Source organism: Ranitomeya variabilis, chromosome 4 (genome assembly GCF_051348905.1).
Source record: "Ranitomeya variabilis isolate aRanVar5 chromosome 4, aRanVar5.hap1, whole genome shotgun sequence".
Lineage (NCBI taxonomy): Eukaryota > Metazoa > Chordata > Amphibia > Anura > Dendrobatidae > Ranitomeya > Ranitomeya variabilis.
The window spans coordinates 436,348,377-436,371,582 of NC_135235.1; the positions used below are offsets into that span (position 1 = coordinate 436,348,377).

A 23,206-nucleotide genomic window follows, 5' to 3' on the forward strand; every position below is an offset into this window, starting at 1 on the left:
TATGGTGACAAAGCTATAAATACAGTGGGTACAGAAGGTATTCAGACCCCTTTAAATTTGTTACTCTTTGTTTCATTGCAGCCCTTTGGTGAATTCAAAAAAGTTCAGTTTTTTTCACATAAATGTACACTCTGCACCCCATCTTGAATGAAAAAAAATAAAAATGTAGAAATTTTTGCAAATTTAATAAAAAAGAAAAACTGAAATATCACATGGTCATAAGTATTCAGACCCTTTGCTCAGACACTCATATTTAAGTCACATGCTGTCTATTTCCTTGCAATCCTCCTTGAGATGGTTCTTCTCCTTCATTGGAGTCCAGCTGTGTTTAATTAAACTGATAGGACTTGATTTGAAAAGGCACACACCTGTCTATATAAGACTTCACAGCTCACAGTGCATATCAGACCAAATCAGAATCATGAGGTCAAAGGAACTAGCCAAGGGGCTCAGAGACAGAATTGTGACAAGGCACAGATCGGGCCAAGGTTACAACAGAATTTCTGCAGTACTCAAGGTTCCTAAGAACACAGTGGCCTCCATAATCCTTAAATGGAAGAAGTTTGGGACCACCATAAGTCTTCCTAGACCTGGCTGTCCAGCTAAACTGAGGAATCGTGGGAAAAGAGCCTTGGTGAGAGAGGCAAAGAAGAACCCCAAGATCACTGTGGTTGAGCTCCAGAGATGCAGTAGGGAGATGGGGGTGTTTTTGAGCTGCAGGTACAGAACGACTGGTTGTCATTGAAGGAAACATGAATTCGGCCAAGTACAGAGATATCCTGATAGAAAACCTCTTCCAGAGTGCTCTGGACCTCAGACTTGGCCAAAAGTTCACCTTCCAACAAATCAATGACCCTAAGCACACAGCTAGAATAACAAAGCAGTGGCTTCAAAATAACTCTGTGACCATTCTTGACTGGCCCAGCCAGAGCCCTGACCTAAAACCAATTGAGCATCTCTGGAGAGACCTGAAAATGTCTGTCCACCAACGTTTACCATCAAACCTGACAGAACTGGAGAGGATCTGCAAGGAAGAATGGCAGAGGATCCCCAAATCCAGGTGTGAAAAACTTGTTGGATCATTCCCAAGAAGACTCATGGATGTACTAGCTCAAAAGGGTGCTTTTACTCAATACTGAGCAAAGGGTCTGAATACTTATGACTAGGATTGAGCGAAACGGGTCGGCAATTTTCAGAAGTCGCCGACTTTTGGCAAAGTCGGGTTTCATGAAACCCGACCCCTGTGTGGGGTCGGCCATGAAGTCGGCGATCTTCTGAATCTGGAATCGGAATTCCGATACCGATTCCCGATATGTTTAAGATATCGGGAATTGGTATCGGAATTCAGATTTAAGTGTAAAATAAAGAATTAAAATAAAAAATATCGCTATACTTACCCTCTGACGGGCCCTGGTACTAACGGGGAACCTTCCTTCCTTAGAATCAGCCTTCCAGGACCTTGCGGTGACGTCGCGGTGACGACGCGGCTTGTGATTGGTTGCGCGGCCTCCCATGTGACCGCTCGCGCGACCAATCACAAGCCGCGACGTCACCGTGACGTCACCGAAGGTCCTGGAAGGGCTGATTCTTAGGAAGGAAGGCTGCCGGAAAGAAGCAGGGCGTGTCCGAGGGTGAGTATATACCTAATAGGAATATACTCACCCTCGGCTTCGTTCCGGCAGCCTTCCTTCCTAAGAATCAGCCCTTCCAGGACCTTCGGTGACGTCACGGTGACGTCGCGGCTTGTGATTGGTCGCGCGAGCGGTCACATGGGCGGCCGCGCGACCAATCACAAGCCGCGACGTCACCGCGACGTCACCGCAAGGTCCTGGAAGGCTGATTCTAAGGAAGGAAGGTTCCCGGTTAGTACCAGGGCCCGTCAGAGGGTAAGTATAGAGATATTTTTTATTTTAATTCTTTATTTTACACTTAAATATGGATCCCAGGGCCTGAAGGAGAGTTTCCGCTCCTTCAGACCCTGGGAACCATTGGAAACCCAATGCACTGCATTGGGTTTCGAGTTTCGGCCGACCCCGACCCCGACTTTTTTATAGGATCGGCCGATTTCACTCGACCCGACTTTTGAAAAAGTCTGGTTTCGTGAAACCCGACCCGATCCTATAAAAGTAAAGGTCGCTCAACCCTACTTATGACCATGTGATATTTCAGTTTTCCTTTTTAAATAAATTTGCAAAAATTACTACATTTCTGTTTTTTTCAGTCAAGATGGGGTGCAGAGTGTACATTTATGGGAAAAAATGAACTTTTTTGAATTTACAGCAGGTAAGTAATTTTGCATCCAAGATTGAGAGAGAAAGGGAAGACCTATCGCCGGTATATAGCATCTCTCTCCAACCGAGAGGGACAGTGCAGAAACCGGGAAGACAGTCAGCGGAACCCGGAAGTCAATTTTGAATTTACCAAATATCTGCAATGAAACAAAGAGTGAAAAATTTAAAGGGGTCTGAATACTTTCTGTACCCACTGTAGATTATATTGTCAAAGCCCAAACATGATGGCACAAATATGATAATCTTGTTCTTCTTAAAGTGAAAATGCAGATGTCACTATCCTTCATCTTGATGAGGGTCATGGAAAGATAGCACAGGTGAGGATACAATTCAACTACCTTATTTTTTGGACTATAAGACGCACTTTTGTTCCCCAAAATTTTGGGGAAAAGTGGCGGGTGCATCTTATAATCTGAATCTGTGTGCTGTGCTGTGCTGTAGAGGAGGGGGGCGGCTCTGGAGTGGTGTCAGGGGGCTGGGGTGGGCTGCCTGCGGGCTGTTGAGACAGCAGGAGTTTCTGTGCTCCCGCTCATTAGCCTCATGCAATATTCCCTGCACCTGCTGTCTATCACCTCGGTGCTGAACCTGTGCTGAGTTGATTCACAAGGGAGCAGCGAATATTACATGTGACTGCATCTCCCCCCCACTCCCATCATGGATATGGCCCCCGGTCACTCTGATATGCCCCCCTGTGCTGCTGGCAGGCACATGCTTCCCCCTCCCTGTGCTGCTGGCAGGCACATGATAAAATAACAAACACTTAACTCACCTTCCCCTGATGGCTCCGTGCTCACAGCTCCTCGGTTGCTTTCTGTGTTTGTGCTGACATCCGATCATGTGATCGGCACAGCAGAGTGATGACATCACTGTGTGCCCAAGTCACATCATCCGATGCCTGGGAAACAGGAAGCGCAACCGAGGAGCTGTGAGCACGGAGCCATCAGGGAAAGGTGAGTTAAGTGTTTGTTATTTTATCATGTGCCTGCCAGCAGCACAATGGGGGGGCATGTGCCTGCCAGCAGCACAGGGGGGCATGTGCCTACCAGCACAGGGGGGCATATAGTGACCCAGGGGGGGCATGTGCCTGCCAGCAGCAAAGGGGAGCATATAGTGACCCAGGGGGGCATGTGTCTGCCAGCAGTACAGGGGGGCATATAGTGACCAGGGGGGCATGTGTCTGCCAGCAGTACAGGGGGGCATATAGTGACCAGGGGGGCATGTACCTGACAGCAGCACAGGGGGGCATGTGCCAGCACAAGGATGGGGGTTATATAGATACCAGGATGAGGGACATATGATTTGTAAGACGGACACTGGCATTATAAGACAGACCCCCATTTAACATAAAAAAATATTTTTTTCTCTTTTTCTTCACCAAATTTGGGGGGGTGTCTTATAGTCCGAAAAATACGGTATATATATATATATATATATATATATATATATATATATATATATCTGTAAGGACTTAGATACAGTGATATATTACATTTGATAAAGAGTCCATAGTACATGTACTCATTGCATAACAAGCACAGAATAGTCTAAAATCCAGAGTGGTCGTACAGGACAAAACCAAATGTCCACTGCAGGAAGCATCCATACAAAAACACTTTGTTACAGCCCTTTGGGGCCAATGAATCAAGTCTGAAGGTCTACTCACATTGTTTTTGGAGTGTACACCTATCCAGGTCACCCATCCTTCCCGTAATCCTAATTCTCTTTATAACACAAAAGGATATGTCACCTATTTTCCTATCATGTACTTGATTTATATAGCTGGCAATGGGGATGTCACACCAATGTCAAATATCTCCCAAAAGCTCTTAGGGGACAGCGCGGGAGTTTACATTTGCACTAGCACCTTATTATGGGTAAGTTTCTTTGATTATGACTGTGATATATATATATATATATATATATATACTGTATATATATACATGATATTGGGATTGAATCCTTGTGATTGACTGGCAAGCACTATGTAATAGCAGTGATAGGAGAAATGCACATGCACTTTATTTTGTCTATAATATGTGTTTCCATGTCACCCATGCATTCCAACCAATGATTCACCAGTAGTGACATATCCCTTGGCGCAATAATATTTAATGAATGCCACTGCCGCATGTTGATTATATATTGTCCAGGCCAGACAGTTTGTTGACTACAAAACAGAGGAGGAAAAACTATGCAAATAGATTACATAATCGAACAATGTGCGTTAACCTCATTCACGTCTTTCTCTTGACCTCGCATACTGGTTTAAGGTCAGTTGTGAACTATATAAAGATACTTTTTCCTCTTTCCAAGATACTCTACAGGATGTTAGCTTAGGAGACTAAGGCCCCAGCTGGAAGAACACAGGACTGCTTTATTGACCATCACTGAAAATCCAGAGACATATTAATAGAATCCAGGTTGGGACAATCAGGTCACCTGGCCACATACCTCACTGCTCTCGGTTAGCTTCCTAAGCTTGTCGTTACCTCCTCTCCACCAAACACGAGGAGCCACTTGGTGGGGGTAGTCAGCCCTAGAAGCAGCTCTAATCCCAGCGAGTCAGCGGAAGGGTGAGAAAATGTAATTTTCACCATCTTGTGTATTTGCTTGCACTGTTCTATATGTTTTTGTGTGTTGGTGGTTCAATAAATTATTGCCACACTGCTTCACCCTCACTCTATGTTGTCTGTGTAGTGTTCTGCCGATGAGAAGAGAGAGCGGGCGTTCAGTGGTATGAGCCCTGATCCATGCAGTCTTTCTAAAATAGCTGGGCGAATGAATGAGAGCACCCACTAACTTTATGTCTCTACAATCCCTGGGAGAGTAACTGTGGGGAAACGTGTGGTTACTTTATGTTAATTCCCCCCCACACACACACACACCCCACTCTCTTTCATATGACATCCACTGTTTTATCCGGCATAAGGGATCTGACCCGGGTTTACCTCCATAGGACACCACTTGGTCACACGGTTTGATTATTCCTGTTTTTTCAATATTGAGCTATGCATGACCTGTATGGATATTGCAAGGTTAGCAAAAGATACAAGCCATTATACCCCTGTCCATGTGTTTATGTATTATTAACATTTTTTTTGTCACAAGCCATGAGCTTTTTAATACATGAAATAAAAGTTATATTTTAATAATTTCTACCTTGCTGCTCACACTTTATTTCAAAGTTTGGTTCGGGTGCCAGAACTGTACCCGAACTTGATCCTGATCCCGAGCCCATTTAAATCAATGAGGACCAGAACTTCGGAACTGAAAAATCTCTCTCTTTTTCTACTTCAGTCTCCTCTTCCTCCTCCCCGGTCTCAAGAACTGTAAAACTGACTTCCAGGAGAAGTCCGTGTTTGGAGTTCAGCACCGGACACTTTACAGTTTGGGTTCGCTCATCTCTAGTTACTACTTAACATACCTCATGGTCTAAAGTTGTTTATTGTTTATCACTTAAAGGGGTTGTACAGGACTTAGATAATGATGTCCTATCCTTAGAACAGTAATGGGTGTCCACCCAACACAGCAAATCCTCCTTTTCAGCAGTTCAGCTTCTGTTCACTTCAATGGGAGCTAAGCTGCAGCTCTTGAGAACTGTGCTGTGGTGGCTCGTGGTGCGCATAACTACTATGGGATCTACAAATAGCGGTCAGTGGGGGTGCTGAACTCTCACCCTATTTAATATACATGACCTATTCTTAGGGTAGGTCAAGGGTTACCAACCGTCCAGAAATTACAAGACAGTCCATAAACATGGGGCAATTTTTTTTTTCTACCTGTCCGTAAAAATTGAATTGTGGGGGGTTCTTTAAGCTGAAGAAACTTATCCAGATTATTTTGAACGTAATTATCATTTTCCAATATATAGTGAATGCAGTTGATGTCTTAATATCAGAATTATGGGTTCATGGTGATTTATTAAGGTTTTCCAGTGTGCCCATAAAAAATATTGTCTGTCTGTTTTTTTGGTAAGCTGTCCAGAAAATAATAAAAAGTCAAGCTGGCCATCCTGGATAGGGCTTTGTTATCCAAGTACTGGATAACCCCTTTAATATTACAAAATAATATAATTATACACTTGATCAGAGGTGTCAAACTGCATTCCTCGAGGGCCGCCAACAGGTCATGTTTTCAGGATTTCATTAGCATTCCACAAGGTGCTGGAATCATTCTGTGCAGGTGATTAAATTATCACCTGTGCAATACAAGGAAATCCTGAAAACATGACCTGTTGGCGGCCCTTGAGGAATGCAGTTTGACACCTCTGCACTTGATTATTCTATATGGTTATAAGCTTGTGAATAGGTTAATGGTGATGGTCAAGGGAACAAAAGATAATTTATTATCTAACTTAATCTAGATTTAATCTTATATATGATTCTTAGGGTACTGTCACACAGTGCAATTTTGATCGCTACGACGGCACGATCCGTGACGTCGCAGCGTCTTATGATTATCGCTCCAGCTTCGTAGACTGCGGTCACACGTTGCAATCACGGCGCTGGAGCGATGCCGAAGTCCCCAGGTAACCAGGGTAAACATCGGGTTACTAAGCGCAGGGCCGCGCTTAGTAACCCGATGTTTACCCTGGTTACCAGCGTAAACGTAAAAAAAACAAACAGTACATACTCACATTCCGGTGTCTGTCCCCCGGCGTTCTGCTTCTCTCCACTGTGTAAGCACCATAGCCGGAAAGCACAGCGGTGACGTCAGACGTCACCGCTGTGCTCGCTTTCCGGCCGGCAGGCGCTCACAGTGCAGAGAAGCTGAGACGCCGGGGACAGACACCGGAATGTGAGTATGTACGGTTTGGTTTGTTTACGTTTACGCTGGTAACCAGGGTAAACATCGGGTTACTAAGCGCGGCCCTGCGCTTAGTTACCCGATGTTTACCCTGGTTACAAGCGAAGACATCGCTGGATCGCTGTCACACACAACGATCCAGCGATGTCAGCGGGTGATCAAGCGACGAAAGAAAGTTCCATACGATCTGCTACGACGTACGATTCTCAGCAGGGTCCCTGATCGCTGCTGCGTGTCAGACACTGCGATATCGTAACGATATCGCTAGAACGTCACGAATCGTACCGTCGTAGCGATCAAAATTGCACTGTGTGACAGTACCCTTATACGGGTCACATCACATAACGAACCACCTAAATGATAAGTTTGTCTGCCCACAGCTTCCACTAGAAGGCGCTAACTGTATTTTCTCTTTTAATTACTTCAAGATTTTTACGTTCCTATGGGGTAAGGAATACTAGAAAATCCCCTAGAAGGGGTTGTCTCACAATCAACATCTCGCTTGGGGTTTGCGGTTACAATAATTTTATTATAGTAGATACATTAAGAGTTTACATGGTTATACTTTATACATGCATATATACAATGGAATACAATGTTTAATGCTTTTTATCATTTGTATATAACATTAGCATAAAATATACAATTGAAACTATATATGTTCATCTAAAGCAAACGTTTTCACCCTCTTCATGATATTGGCCTGTAATTACACAACAATATTCTTTTGGGACAATGGAAGTTGATATGATGCTCCAATTATATTATATAATGTATATACCAACATTTCTGGTGCAGTCCAGATACCAGGATCTTATGATCCTATGTGAATATTTAGGAGTTATCATTACGTAAATTCTTCTTGCATGCATTTTTAAGCAATTTCCTCTTATCGGGTTCAGATCTGTAAGAAAAATAGACAAAATATTTCTTCAGGTTATAAATGATTCAGTTCACTTATACAGTTTTTTTGGAATAGAATATTTGTTATATGGAGTAGTTTATGATCTTTAATTCTGCTGTAATGTTCGGGTCTATTTGACCCTAAAAAAAAAGTTGAAGATGTAGACTATTTATTGTGAGTATCTGCAAATCGTGGTTAGGTGAGTTTGTTTAGGGATAGGTGTTGTTATTGCATGAAATAATGATTGTTACATGTGTACTGTTAGGGCCAATATGAAGTTTTATACAGATCTCCCACCATATTTTCATTCACAAAAACAATTTATAGTATTGTGGATTATTTATTGCATCTACAATTCTTTATCGATTTCTCCAGTTCCTGCAGGTCTGTGGGCTTGATTTGCAAGTTACTGCAGATGGATGGGCTTTGAGTACAGATCTGTGCAGGTCTGTTTTGCTGTAGTATGTAAGCTCTTAATGTTGCTAAACTGGTTAGTGCTTGCACGATTTTATTATTATTATTATTATTATTATTATTATTACTAATGTATTATTGTTGTTGTTTATTCATATAGTGCTATTTTATTCCACAACGCTGATTTTAGCCCGTAAAAGTCGCGAGTGTCCATACTGGTGGTATGTTCATATCTTGATGCCGAGTAAGGGTATGTTTCCACTGTCAGGATGGCCGGCGGTATCGCCGCAGCGGCGAAGCCGCTCGGCGCTAAGCCCCGCCCCCTTTCTGGGACGCGATCATGCCGGATGTGTTAACTCTTCACATCCGGGATGATCGCTCGCTCCCGTAGGGCCCTGTGATATGCCTTGCGGGGACGCTGCGTCCCCGCAAGGTGTACGGACATGCTGCGATCTGAAAAGACGCGCAGCATGTCCGGAGTCGCAGGGCCGCCGCGTGCGGGTTTCCATGCATAGTGGAGACGGGATTTCATAAAATCCCCTCCACTATGCTGGAACATCTGGACGCTGCTTGTTTGACGCTGCAGCTCTGCGCAGCGTCAAAAAAGCAGCGTTTCCTGACCGTGGAAACATACCCTAAGGGTATGTTTCCACGTTCAGGAAACGCTGCGTTTTTGACGCTGCGTTTTTCTGCTGCGTCAAAAACGCAGCGTCCAGATGTTACAGCATAGTGGATGGGATTTTATGAAATCCAGACTCCACTATGCGTTTAAAAACGCATGCGTTTTTGCCGCGAAAACGCATGCGTTGTGCGTTTTTTCAAAACGCTGCATGTTGCTACTATGAGCAAAACACGCAGGTACACCACAGGTGACCTGCCAGTGACCTCAGGTGCAGTTTTGGTCAGGATTTTACTTGCATAAAATCCTGACCAAAGACTGATGCAATCCTGAACGTGGAGACATACCCTAAGCCAGCAAAGTACAGCATCAAGATATGGACACTTTGCGACAGCAGCAGTTCATATCCTCTAAACGCTCAGGTATATACAGGAAAAAAGCCTGGAGCAAAACCTGAAAAGAATCAGGGTATGTGAGTTGTTTCACCTTTGATGTATGGACGAAGGACAAAATGTGACAAGTGATAACCTTTTTACATCGAACCAACTGGGGCAGCTGTTGCTAAAATGAAAGCTTACAATGCTGGGCCATGTAAGAAAAAGCAAACCTGAACTGCTGCAAGGTGTCCTAGGTAAAAGAGATGTTCATAGTTCAAGTTTTTACTTTACTAGTTTCTTATATTCCCCCAAAAAAATAAATAGGTCATTCTGGTGAGCACGATGCACCATGACAACTATATGAGCATGTAGGTCATAGGAAGTATAGATAAATTATACATTGATATCTGTGATCCAATTTTTTATTTCAGAAAAATCCACATTTTCTGTTATAAGTAAATGAGCTGTTAAGATCTATGGGCCAAACATAGAATACTTGACTCCCGAGCTTATTTTAAACTAGATGGCAGCCCGATTCTAAAGAATCGGGAGACTAGAATCCATATATACTTTATTTATTCAAATGTAAGAATAATACAATTAATAAATAATAGTAAGAAAGAACAAAAAATGGCTGCACTCACCAGCTCTTGACAATTCTTGACAGTACGGCACATTTCTGATTGGTCGCTCGCGGCAGGCGGCAACCAATCAGAAAAGTGCCGCGCACCACGAAGGCATATATCTTTGTCCACCCTGAGCGGGTGTAGGACGCTGGTGACGTCACTTATCTCCGGACAAAGCCACGGAAGTTGGCACAAATTGCCGGAAGTAGTATTCTAGGCAATTATATATTAGATTTTAATGTTATCAGTGTTTACCTTTGAACGTTTATATTGTATTGTCCTGTCACCAGCCATGTGTACAATTATCGGCCGAAAGCCTCTCTGGAACCAATAATCACCCCATGTAAAGGTATCTTTATAAGTTAAAGATTCAGAATACTATGACTTTTATCATATCCTGAACAGTCAAGTTTTTTATGAACCGTTAAGGTTTTCTGGTTGAAGTAAAAAAAACTCTGAGTGTTTACAGTTTGAAACCATAAAATGTTGAAAAATTATGTCATTCTTGAGTATATCACTCAATGGTGCTCATAAACGTGTCAAATTTGATCTATAATATACTTTAATATACGTTACTTTAATCTTTAATATACTTAAGAACAGGGCCCCAGACATCACACAGGGGGTCTGAAACACCGCACAGTGGTCCAAAATATCGCTGTGCTCTGCCTGGGGCCACTGTGCTCTGCCTGGGGTCCCATATGCTGCCTGGGCCCCCTGTGCTCTGCCTGGGGCCACTGTGCTCTGCCTGGGGCCCCATATGCTGCCTGGGGCCCCTGTGCTCTGCCTGGGGCCCCATGTTCTGCCTGGGGCCCCTGTGCTCTGCCTGGGGCCACTGTGCTCTGCCTGGGGCCCCATATGCTGCCTGGGGCCCCTGTGCTCTGCCTGGGGCCCCATATGCTGCCTGGGGCCCCTGTGCTCTGCCTTGGGCCCCATAGGCTGCCTGGGGCCCCTGTGCTCTACCTGGGACCACTGTGCTCTGCCTGGGGCCCCATATGCTGCCTGGGGCCCCTGTGCTCTGCCTGGGGCCCCTGTGCTCTGCCTGGGGCCCCATGTTCTGCCTGGGGCCACTGTGCTCTGCCTACGGCCCCATAGGCTGCCTGGGGCCCCTGTGCTCTGCCTGGGACCACTGTGCTCTGCCTGGGGCCCCATATGCTGCCTGGGGCCCCTGTGCTCTGCCTGGGGCCACTGTGCTCTGCCTGGGGCCCCATATGCTGCCTGGGGCCCCTGTGCTCTGCCTGGGGCCCCATATGCTGCCTGGGGCCCCTGTGCTCTGCCTGGGGCCCCTGTGCTCTGCCTGGGGCCCCATGTTCTGCCTGGGGCCCCTGTGCTCTGCCTGGGGCCACTGTGCTCTGCCTGGGGCCCCATGTTCTGCCTGGGGCCACTGTGCTCTGCCTGGGGCCCCATAAGCTGCCTGGGGCCCCTGTGCTCTGCCTGGGACCACTGTGCTCTGCCTGGGGCCCCATATGCTGCCTGGGGCCCCTGTGCTCTGCCTGGGGCCCCTGTGCTCTGCCTGGGGCCACTGTGCTCTGCCTGGGGCCCCATATGCTGCCTGGGGCCCCTGTGCTCTGCCTGGGTGTAGGACACTGGTGACGTCACTTATCTCCGGACATTAGCTCCGGACATTAGCTCCGGACATTAGCTCCGGACATTAGCTCCGGACAAAGCCACGGAAGTTGGCACAAATTGCAGGAAGTAGTATTCTAGGCAATTATATATTAGATGGGCATTTCCTGAAGGAAATACATGGTGCTTGAACAGCGCTACCAGCTTTACAGCAGCACTTTTCACACACGGGACTGGGGGGCGCGCTTACTTTTGCACCCGGGGGCGCACTTACTTTTGCACCCGGGGGCGCAGTTACTTTGGCACCCGGGGGCGCACTTACTTTTGCACCCGGGGGCGCACTTACTTGTGCACCCGGGGGCGCACTTACTTTTGCACCCGGGGGCGCACTTACTTTTGCACCCGGGGGCGCACTTACTTTTGCACCCGGGGGCGCACTTACTTTTGGGGCCGCACTTACTTTTGGTGGGCGGGGTTCCTCGGCCTCCGATTTGGTTGGTGGGGCCCCTCGTCCTCCGATTTGGTGGGTGGGGACCCTCGGCCTCCGATTTGGTGGGCGGGGACCGGCCTCCGATTTGGTGGGCGGGGACCCTCGGCCTCCGATTTGGTGGGCGGGGACCCTCGACCTCCGATTTGGTGGGCGGGGACCCTCGGCCTCCGATTTGGTGGGCGGGGCCCCTTATCCTCCGATTTGGTGGGCGGGGACCCTCGGCCTCCGATTTGGTGGGCGGGGCCCCTCGGCCTCCGATTTGGTGGGCGGGGCCCCTCGGCCTCCGATTTGGTTGGCGGGGCCCCTCGGCCTCCGATTTGGTGGGCAGGGACCCTCGGCCTCCGATTTGGTGGGCGGGGCCCCTCGGCCTCCGATTTGGTTGGTGGGGCCCCTCGGCCTCCGATTTGGTGGGCCGGGACCCTCGGCCTCCGATTTGGTGGGCGGGGACCCTCGGCCTCCAATTTGGTGGGCGGGGACCCTCAGCCTCCAATTTGGTGGGCGGGGACCCTCGGCCTCCGATTTGGTGGGCGGGGACCCTCGGCCTCCGATTTGGTGGGCGGGGACCCTCGGCCTTCGATTTGGTGGGCGGGGCCCCTCGGCCTCCGATTTGGTTGGTGTGGACCCTCGGCCTCCGATTTGGTGGGCGGGGACCCTCGGCCTCCGATTTGGTGGGCGGGGACCCTCGGCCTCCGATTTGGTGGGCGGGGACCCTCGGCCTCCGATTTGGTGGGCGGGGCCCATCGGCCTCCGATGTGGTGGGCGGGGCCCCTCGGCCTCCGATTTGGTGGGTGGGGACCCCCGGCCTCCGATTTGGTGGGCGGGGCCCCTCGGCCTCCGATTTGGTGGGCGGGGACCCTCGGCCTCCGATTTGGTGGGCGGGGACCCTCGGCCTCCGATTTGGTAGGCGGGGCCCCTCGGCCTCCAATTTGGTGGGCGGGGACCCTCGGCCTCCAATTTGGTGGGCGGGGACCCTCGGCCTCCGATTTGGTGGGCGGGGACCCTCGGCCACCGATTTGGTGGGCGGGGACCCTCGGCCTCCGATTTGGTGGGCGGGGCCCCTCGGCCTCCGATGTGGTGGTCGGGGGGCCCCTCGGCCTCCATTTGGTGGGCAGGGCCCCTCGGCCTCCGATTTGGTTGGTGGGGCCCCTCGGCCTCCGATTTGGTGGGCGGGGACCCTCGGCCTCCGATTTGGTGGGCGGGGACCCTCGGCCTCCGATTTGGTGGGCGGGGACCCTCGGCCTCCGATTTGGTGGGCGGGGACCCTCGGCCTCCGATTTGGTGGGTGGGGACCCTCGGCCTCCGATTTGGTGGGCGGGGCCGGGCCCCTCGGCCTCCGCTTTGGTGGGCGGGGCCGCTCGGCCTTCGATTTGTTGGGCGGGGCTCCTCGGCCTCCGATTTGGTTGGCGGGGCCCCTCGGCCTCCGATTTGGTTGGCGGGGCCCCTTATCCTCCGATTTGGTGGGCGGGGACTCTCGGCCTCCGATTTGGTGGGCGGGGACCCTCGGCCTCCGATTTGGTGGGCGGGGACCCTCGGCCTCCGATTTGGTGGGCGGGGCCCATCGGCCTCCGATGTGGTGGGCGGGGCCCCTCGGCCTCCGATTTGGTGGGTGGGGACCCCCGGCCTCCGATTTGGTGGGCGGGGCCCCTCGGCCTCCGATTTGGTGGGCGGGGACCCTCGGCCTCCGATTTGGTGGGCGGGGACCCTCGGCCTCCGATTTGGTAGGCGGGGCCCCTCGGCCTCCAATTTGGTGGGCGGGGACCCTCGGCCTCCAATTTGGTGGGCGGGGACCCTCGGCCTCCGATTTGGTGGGCGGGGACCCTCGGCCACCGATTTGGTGGGCGGGGACCCTCGGCCTCCGATTTGGTGGGCAGGGCCCCTCGGCCTCCGATGTGGTGGTCGGGGGGCCCCTCGGCCTCCATTTGGTGGGCGGGGCCCCTCGGCCTCCGATTTGGTTGGTGGGGCCCCTCGGCCTCCGATTTGGTGGGCGGGGACCCTCGGCCTCCGATTTGGTGGGCGGGGACCCTCGGCCTCCGATTTGGTGGGCGGGGACCCTCGGCCTCCGATTTGGTGGGCGGGGACCCTCGGCCTCCGATTTGGTGGGTGGGGACCCTCGGCCTCCGATTTGGTGGGCGGGGCCCCTCGGCCTCCGATGTGGTGGGCGGGGCCCCTCGGCCTCCGCTTTGGTGGGCGGGGCCGGGCCCCTCGGCCTCCGATGTGGTGGGCGGGGCCGCTCGGCCTTCGATTTGGTGGGCGGGGCTCCTCGGCCTCCGATTTGGTTGGCGGGGCCCCTCGGCCTCCGATTTGGTTGGCGGTGCCCCTCGGCCTCCGATTTGGTGGGCGGGGACTCTCGGCCTCCGATTTGGTGGGCGGGGACCCTCGGCCTCCAATTTGGTGGTCGGGGACCCTCGGCCTCCGATTTGGTGGTCGGGGACCCTCGGCCTCCGCATTGGTGGGCGGGGCCCCTCGGCCTCCGATTTGGTGGGCGGGGTCCCTCTGCCTCCGATTTGGTGTGCGGGGTCCCTCGGCCTCCGCTTTGGTGGGCGGGGCCCCTCGGCCTTCGATTTGGTGGGTGGGGCCCCTCGGCCTCCGATTTGGTTGGTGTGGACCCTCAGCCTCCGATTTGGTGGGCGGGGACCCTCGGCCTCCGATTTGGTGGGCGGGGACCCTCGACCTCCGATTTGGTGGGCGGGGACCCTCGGCCTCCAATTTGGTGGGCGGGGACCCTCGGTCTCCGATTTTGTGGGCGGGGACCCTCGGCCTCCGATTTGGTGGGCGGGGCCCCTCGGCCTCCGATTTGGTGGGCGGGGCCCCTCGGCCTCCGATGTGGTGGTCGGGGCCCCTCGGCCTCCGCTTTGGTGGGCGGGGCCGGGCCCCTCGGCCTCCGCTTTGGTGGGCGGGGCCGCTCGGCCTTCGATTTGTTGGGCGGGGCTCCTCGGCCTCCGATTTGGTTGGCGGGGCCCCTCGGCCTCCGATTTGGTTGGCGGGGCCCCTTATCCTCCGATTTGGTGGGCGGGGACTCTCGGCCTCTGATTTGGTGGGCGGGGACCCTCGGCCTCCGATTTGGTGGGCGGGGCCCCTCGGCCTCCGATTTGGTTGGCGGGGCCCCTCGGCCTCCGATTTGGTGGGCGGGGACCCTCGGCCTCCGATTTGGTGGGCGGGGCCCCTCGGCCTCCAATTTGGTGGGCGGGGACCCACGGCCTCCGATTTGGTGGGCGGGGACCCTCGGCCTTCGATTTGGTGGGCGGGGCTCCTCGGCCTCCGATTTGGTTGGCGAAGCCCCTCGGCCTCCGATTTGGTGGGCGGGGACCCTCGGCCTCCGATTTGGTGGGCGGGGACCCTCGGCCTCCGATTTGGTGGTCGGGGCCCCTCGGCCTCCGCTTTGGTGGGCGGGGCCGGGCCCCTCGGCCTCCGCTTTGGTGGGCGGGGCCGCTCGGCCTTCGATTTGTTGGGCGGGGCTCCTCGGCCTCCGATTTGGTTGGCGGGGCCCCTCGGCCTCCGATTTGGTTGGCGGGGCCCCTTATCCTCCGATTTGGTGGGCGGGGACTCTCGGCCTCTGATTTGGTGGGCGGGGACCCTCGGCCTCCGATTTGGTGGGCGGGGCCCCTCGGCCTCCGATTTGGTTGGCGGGGCCCCTCGGCCTCCGATTTGGTGGGCGGGGACCCTCGGCCTCCGATTTGGTGGGCGGGGCCCCTCGGCCTCCAATTTGGTGGGCGGGGACCCACGGCCTCCGATTTGGTGGGCGGGGACCCTCGGCCTTCGATTTGGTGGGCGGGGCTCCTCGGCCTCCGATTTGGTTGGCTAAGCCCCTCGGCCTCCGATTTGGTGGGCAGGGACCCTCGGCCTCCGATTTGGTGGGCGGGGACCCTCGGCCTCCGATTTGGTAGGCGGGGCCCCTCGGCCTCCGATTTGGTGGGCGGGGACCCTCGGCCTCCAATTTGGTGGGCGGGGACCCACGGCCTCCGATTTGGTGGGCGGGGACCCTCGGCCTCCGATTTGGTGGGCGGGGACCCTCGGCTTCCGATTTGGTGGGCGGGGCCCCTCGGCCTCCGATTTGGTGGGCGGGGCCGGGCCCCTCGGCCTCCGCTTTGGTGGGCGGGGCCGCTCGGCCTTCGATTTGGTGGGCGGGGCTCCTCGGCCTCCGATTTGGTTGGCGGGGCCCCTCGGGCCTCCGATTTGGTTGGCGGGGCCCCTCGGCCTCCGATTTGGTGTGTGCTCTGCCTGGGGCCACTGTGCTCTGCCTGGGGCCCCATATGCTGCCTGGGGCCCCTGTGCTCTGTCTGGGGCCCCATATGCTGCCTGGGGCCCCTGTGCTCTGCCTGGGGCCCCTGTGCTCTGCCTGGGGCCCCATGTTCTGCCTGGGGCCCCTGTGCTCTGCCTGGGGCCACTGTGCTCTGCCTGGGTGTAGGACACTGGTGACGTCACTTATCTCCGGACATTAGCTCCGGACATTAGCTCCGGACATTAGCTCCGGACATTAGCTCCGGACATTATCTCCGGACATTAGCTCCGGACAAAGCCACGGAAGTTGGCACAAATTGCAGGAAGTAGTATTCTAGGCAATTATATATTAGATGAAAGGAGATGTTACCAGCGTGCGACATGTAATGACTGAGTGCGCTGCTCTCCTGATCTTCATGTCTCTCACACTGGTAATTTCCCCTTTCATTTAAAATAAGCATTGGAGGCAGATTCTCGGAGAGATCTGTGCCCGGCCCATAGATCTAAATATAAAAAAAAATGTTGACTTCTTGGGAATTAGACTTTGGATCATAAATATCAAGGTATAATTTAATTCAGCTTCCTATGACCAACATGTTCATATAGATGGCTTATGATGAGCTTCCCTTCATAATAATAATCTTTATTTTTATATAGCGCTAACATATTCCGCAGCGCTTTACAGGTTGCACATATTATCATCGCTGTCCCCATTGGGGCTCACAATCTAAATTCCCTATCAGTGAGGAAACCCACGCAAACACAGGGAGAACATACAAACTCCTTGCAGATGTTGTCCTTGGTGGTGTTAGAACTCAGGACCCCAGCGCTGCAAGGCTGCAGTGCTAACCACTGAGCCACCGTGCTGCCCTTTAAAGAGGACCTGTTGGCTCTTCTGACATGACTCTCCTATCAATTTGATAAACATTTGTATTCAATAAAATAACAATTCTTGAGCATTTTCTTAGAATTCTGCATGATGCCAATCTTTTGTTATTTGTCATGGAAATATCCAAATAAATTGAGAACTGGGTCTTACCAATGCTCTTGTCCATTGGGTGCGTTCCTACACAGTCTGATACTATTCACTAAGTGCTGGCAGTGTCAATTTCTTCCTATTTATTAGTAACACTAGATGGTGGCCCTATTCTAACACATCGGGTATTCTAGAATATGTATGCGTAGTGTATAGCACAGCCCATGTAGTATATTGCGCAGCCCACGCAGTACATTGCGCAGCCCACGCAGTACATTGCGCAGCCCACGCAGTACATTGCGCAGCCCACGCAGTACATTGCGCAGCCAACGCAGTACATTGAGACTAAATTTAATACACCGCACACTCTAGGGGTATCATATGAAAAAAAAAAATTGAATTTATTGAAGTGCTTTTTAGATTTATTATTCAACAGTGCAAAATTGCGACCAGAGGTCAAACTGACAACGTTTCGACTCTTCCCGAGTCTTTGTCAAGTGGTCGCTGAAAAGAACAAAACATATATAAACAATTGTACAACACGAGTATACATATAAAGATCATTATGTTCACAATTGTAGCACACAAAACCCGAGGGAGAGAGAAACAAGAACATATATAGATATATATACATATATACAAGACATAGCATTTTACAGGTATTGCCTCCTGTCACGGGTGAGAGGAATCCCCCCTTGTTGTAGGTGAGAGTGACGATCCGCGTGATTGGAGGTGATCTCATGATAGTTCAAAGGACGGTAGGCACGAGAAGATACCGGGGTGAGGTTTACCTTAGCAAGGTGAATAGTGGTGTAGCACGAAAAAATATCCTTGTAGCATATAGAAAATCTATAAGGAATAAAGAATGTTAATAAGGGCCATACATGTAAGACAACCTAAAGTCAAGTATTGAGAAAATTACCTTGCATAATATTTAATTTATAATAGACGGATAGCCCTGCTTAGTGGTACTGTAGATACAATCTGTCAGGAATATATAGGAGGAAATGAATGTATGATAAAACAGAACACATAACGAATCGTGTACAGTGATGGTGCCGAAAGTTTGTACCTGTCAAAGCCGGTAAGGGTACTATACGGTATAGTGGTGGCCCAGAAAAAATTGCGATAGTCCTATTGTGCCACAGGATGGAACCTGTAGAGGATGCACCTGATTATGGTATAGCCAGCATGGAGATGTAATAGGCAGTACTGTATGGTATTATCAGGGGTGAAAGTAGGAAGTGGTTATAAAGGGTATTACCTTGTGCTGCTGTTAATGTGGGACTATTGTAAGATTTCACTGGCAATGCAGGTAAATAGGTAGCATTAGCTACTATGTGGCTACAGATGGAAGACCTCTGTGGAGAAATATAGTGCAAATAAAATATCTGAGTGCCATCAAACTCTGAGGTATATATAAGTAGTGTGTAGAGAAAGGCATCATAAAATGTTACCTTATAATGCACCTAGTAAGAGACTCCACCTGAGAGTACTCTGGCCGTAACAGGGACAGGATTGTCCAGTTAGCAATGGGGCTGGAGGTAGGGGGCCTCTGTAGAGAAATGCATATTATGAGCCGGCACCCTGGACAATGCCAGGGTCATATCGCATAGAGATCAGTGGGCTGCAAATATATTGGTGGGTCAGGGTATTACCTGGTGGCGCTTGTGGTATCAGCGGCGCTCCTGCGCCTTGCTGTGTGAGCAGGTGCTGAATGGCGTCCTGTTATCGGTATTTGAGCGCGGAGAGACTTGCGGCACCGGAAGTGCGTCATCCGGTACCGGAAGTCCCGCCGCCTGGCCTCTGGAGTCAACTGCGCAGGAGCAGGCGTCGTCAAGGGAACGGAGCGCTGTATACTAGTTATAGTAACAGCGCCTGCGCTTTAGGGCAATCACTGGAATGCACTGTGCAAGTGCGAACGTAGTCAGGGAAACACAGCGCTATGTGTGACCTGTAATGATAGCGCCTGCGCTCTGGGATGACCGCTGGGCTTAAGTGTGTGTGGAGTAGGTGTGACACAATGGTAAAGAGTCCTGACAGATTATAGATACGGTATTGGTTGGCTGTTTCATACAGGAGGGGCAAACCCTTGGTACATATAGAAACCTTTAATGTGGAGCAATGGAAAGGAATGATGGTAAAACCAAAAAAGTGGAAATAAAAATTGAAAACAAAGTATAAATAAAACAAAAACAAAAACAAAAATACAAATGAAATATAGTAGAATCTAAATGGAATTTGAAAAACAATGAAAACAACTGAAAAACCAATGAAAAAAGAAAATAAATGGGGACATAACGTAGTTTTTTGGGAAAAATTGTCTGGACGATGCATGCACCTTGATTAGAAAAATAAAGATAAAGAATAAACTGATAAAATGAAAAATGGAAAAAATGTAAAAATGAAAAAAATGAAAAAAACGAAAAAAACAGAAAATAATGATAATAGAGTTAAAAATAATAATAATAAAAAGTAATAAAAAATGTTTAGAAATGATAAAAAAATAAAATGATGAAAATAAAATAATGAAAAATACATAGAAAATAAAAAAATAAAAAAATAAAAAAATAAAAAAGTAATAAAAAAATATAATAAAAAATAAGAAAAAATAAGAAAAAAGAAAAATAGATAATAACCCCCTTAGTGGGGAAGAGGGTAGTCATACCGAATGAAATTTAGACTCACCACCACGTCAGCGGGTCTATAGGGGAAGAAAGAAAACATGTCAATATAAAAGAATTTAGGGTAGCCAGTCAATTTCCCTATTCAAGCCCTTTGGTGCAAGCGTATCAAGCGTATAGATCCAGTACGCCTCCCTGGATCGAAGTAATTTGATGTGGTCACCACCCCGCCTTGGTCTAGGTACCTGCTCTATAACCTGGAACTTGAGTTGTGCTACCGTGTGTCTGGCAGCAGCAAAGTGGGCTGGCAGGGGGAGCCATGTTTTACCACATCTGATCGTGGATTTGTGGCTTGCCACGCGATCCCTTACATGTTGTATGGTTTCGCCGACATACAGAAGGCCACATGGGCACTTGATTAGGTACACCACGAAGTTGGATTCGCAGGTGAAAAAACCCCGTATTGGAAAGGACTTCCCAGTTCTTGGGTGCGTGATACTGTCTGTTCTGATTATGTTAGAACAGGCAGCGCAATGGAGGCATGGAAACGTACCATGTCGGCGTGTACTGAGGAGCTGTTGGGTAAGTTCCGTGCGTGCACTCCCTATGTCAGCCCTATATCAGGGCTGACATAGGGAGTGCACGCACGGAACTTACCCAACAGCTCCTCAGTACACGCCGACATGGTACGTTTCCATGCCTCCATTGCGCTGCCTGTTCTAACATAATCAGAACAGACAGTATCACGCACCCAAGAACTGGGAAGTCCTTTCCAATACGGGGTTTTTTCACCTGTGAATCCAACTTCGTGGTGTACCTAATCAAGTGCCCATGTGGCCTTCTGTATGTCGGCGAAACCATACAACATGTAAGGGATCGCGTGGCAAGCCACAAATCCACGATCAGATGTGGTAAAACATGGCTCCCCCTGCCAGCCCACTTTGCTGCTGCCAGACACACGGTAGCACAACTCAAGTTCCAGGTTATAGAGCAGGTACCTAGACCAAGGCGGGGTGGTGACCACATCAAATTACTTCGATCCAGGGAGGCGTACTGGATCTATACGCTTGATACGCTTGCACCAAAGGGCTTGAATAGGGAAATTGACTGGCTACCCTAAATTCTTTTATATTGACATGTTTTCTTTCTTCCCCTATAGACCCGCTGACGTGGTGGTGAGTCTAAATTTCATTCGGTATGACTACCCTCTTCCCCACTAAGGGGGTTATTATCTATTTTTCTTTTTTCTTATTTTTTCTTATTTTTTATTATATTTTTTTATTACTTTTTTATTTTTTTATTTTTTTATTTTTTTATTTTCTATGTATTTTTCATTATTTTATTTTCATCATTTTATTTTTTTATCATTTCTAAACATTTTTTATTACTTTTTATTATTATTATTTTTAACTCTATTATCATTATTTTCTGTTTTTTTCGTTTTTTTCATTTTTTTCATTTTTACATTTTTTCCATTTTTCATTTTATCAGTTTATTCTTTATCTTTATTTTTCTAATCAAGGTGCATGCATCGTCCAGACAATTTTTCCCAAAAAACTACGTTATGTCCCCATTTATTTTCTTTTTTCATTGGTTTTTCAGTTGTTTTCATTGTTTTTCAAATTCCATTTAGATTCTACTATATTTCATTTGTATTTTTGTTTTTGTTTTTGTTTTATTTATACTTTGTTTTCAATTTTTATTTCCACTTTTTTGGTTTTACCATCATTCCTTTCCATTGCTCCACATTAAAGGTTTCTATATGTACCAAGGGTTTGCCCCTCCTGTATGAAACAGCCAACCAATACCGTATCTATAATCTGTCAGGACTCTTTACCATTGTGTCACACCTACTCCACACACACTTAAGCCCAGCGGTCATCCCAGAGCGCAGGCGCTATCATTACAGGTCACACATAGCGCTGTGTTTCCCTGACTACGTTCGCACTTGCACAGTGCATTCCAGTGATTGCCCTAAAGCGCAGGCGCTGTTACTATAACTAGTATACAGCGCTCCGTTCCCTTGACGACGCCTGCTCCTGCGCAGTTGACTCCAGAGGCCAGGCGGCGGGACTTCCGGTACCGGATGACGCACTTCCGGTGCCGCAAGTCCCTCCGCGCTCAAATACCGATAACAGGACGCCATTCAGCACCTGCTCACACAGCAAGGCGCAGGAGCGCCGCTGATACCACAAGCGCCACCAGGTAATACCCTGACCCACCAATATATTTGCAGCCCACTGATCTCTATGCGATATGACCCTGGCATTGTCCAGGGTGCCGGCTCATAATATGCATTTCTCTACAGAGGCCCCCTACCTCCAGCCCCATTGCTAACTGGACAATCCTGTCCCTGCTACGGCCAGAGTACTCTCAGGTGGAGTCTCTTACTAGGTGCATTATAAGGTAACATTTTATGATGCCTTTCTCTACACACTACTTATATATACCTCAGAGTTTGATGGCACTCAGATATTTTATTTGCACTATATTTCTCCACAGAGGTCTTCCATCTGTAGCCACATAGTAGCTAATGCTACCTATTTACCTGCATTGCCAGTGAAATCTTACAATAGTCCCACATTAACAGCAGCACAAGGTAATACCCTTTATAACCACTTCCTACTTTCACCCCTGATAATACCATACAGTACTGCCTATTACATCTCCATGCTGGCTATACCATAATCAGGTGCATCCTCTACAGGTTCCATCCTGTGGCACAATAGGACTATCGCAATTTTTTCTGGGCCACCACTATACCGTATAGTACCCTTACCGGCTTTGACAGGTACAAACTTTCGGCACCATCACTGTACACGATTCGTTATGTGTTCTGTTTTATCATACATTCATTTCCTCCTATATATTCCTGACAGATTGTATCTACAGTACCACTAAGCAGGGCTATCCGTCTATTATAAATTAAATATTATGCAAGGTAATTTTCTCAATACTTGACTTTAGGTTGTCTTACATGTATGGCCCTTATTAACATTCTTTATTCCTTATAGATTTTCTATATGCTACAAGGATATTTTTTCGTGCTACACCACTATTCACCTTGCTAAGGTAAACCTCACCCCGGTATCTTCTCGTGCCTACCGTCCTTTGAACTATCATGAGATCACCTCCAATCACGCGGATCGTCACTCTCACCTACAACAAGGGGGGATTCCTCTCACCCGTGACAGGAGGCAATACCTGTAAAATGCTATGTCTTGTATATATGTATATATATCTATATATGTTCTTGTTTCTCTCTCCCTCGGGTTTTGTGTGCTACAATTGTGAA

General features: G+C 49.4%; 1 protein-coding gene across 1 annotated transcript in view; it reads right to left on the minus strand.

The window, feature by feature from the left end:
• Window positions 1-7,613: 7,613 nt before the first annotated feature.
• Window positions 7,614-23,206, minus strand: part of C4H17orf67 (chromosome 4 C17orf67 homolog) — a 93,292-nt gene continuing 77,699 nt past the window's right edge. The window contains exon 4 of the mRNA XM_077257598.1: window positions 7,614-8,001. The gene's annotated coding sequence lies outside the window, so the exon portion shown is untranslated. The remainder of the gene's footprint in view (window positions 8,002-23,206) is intronic.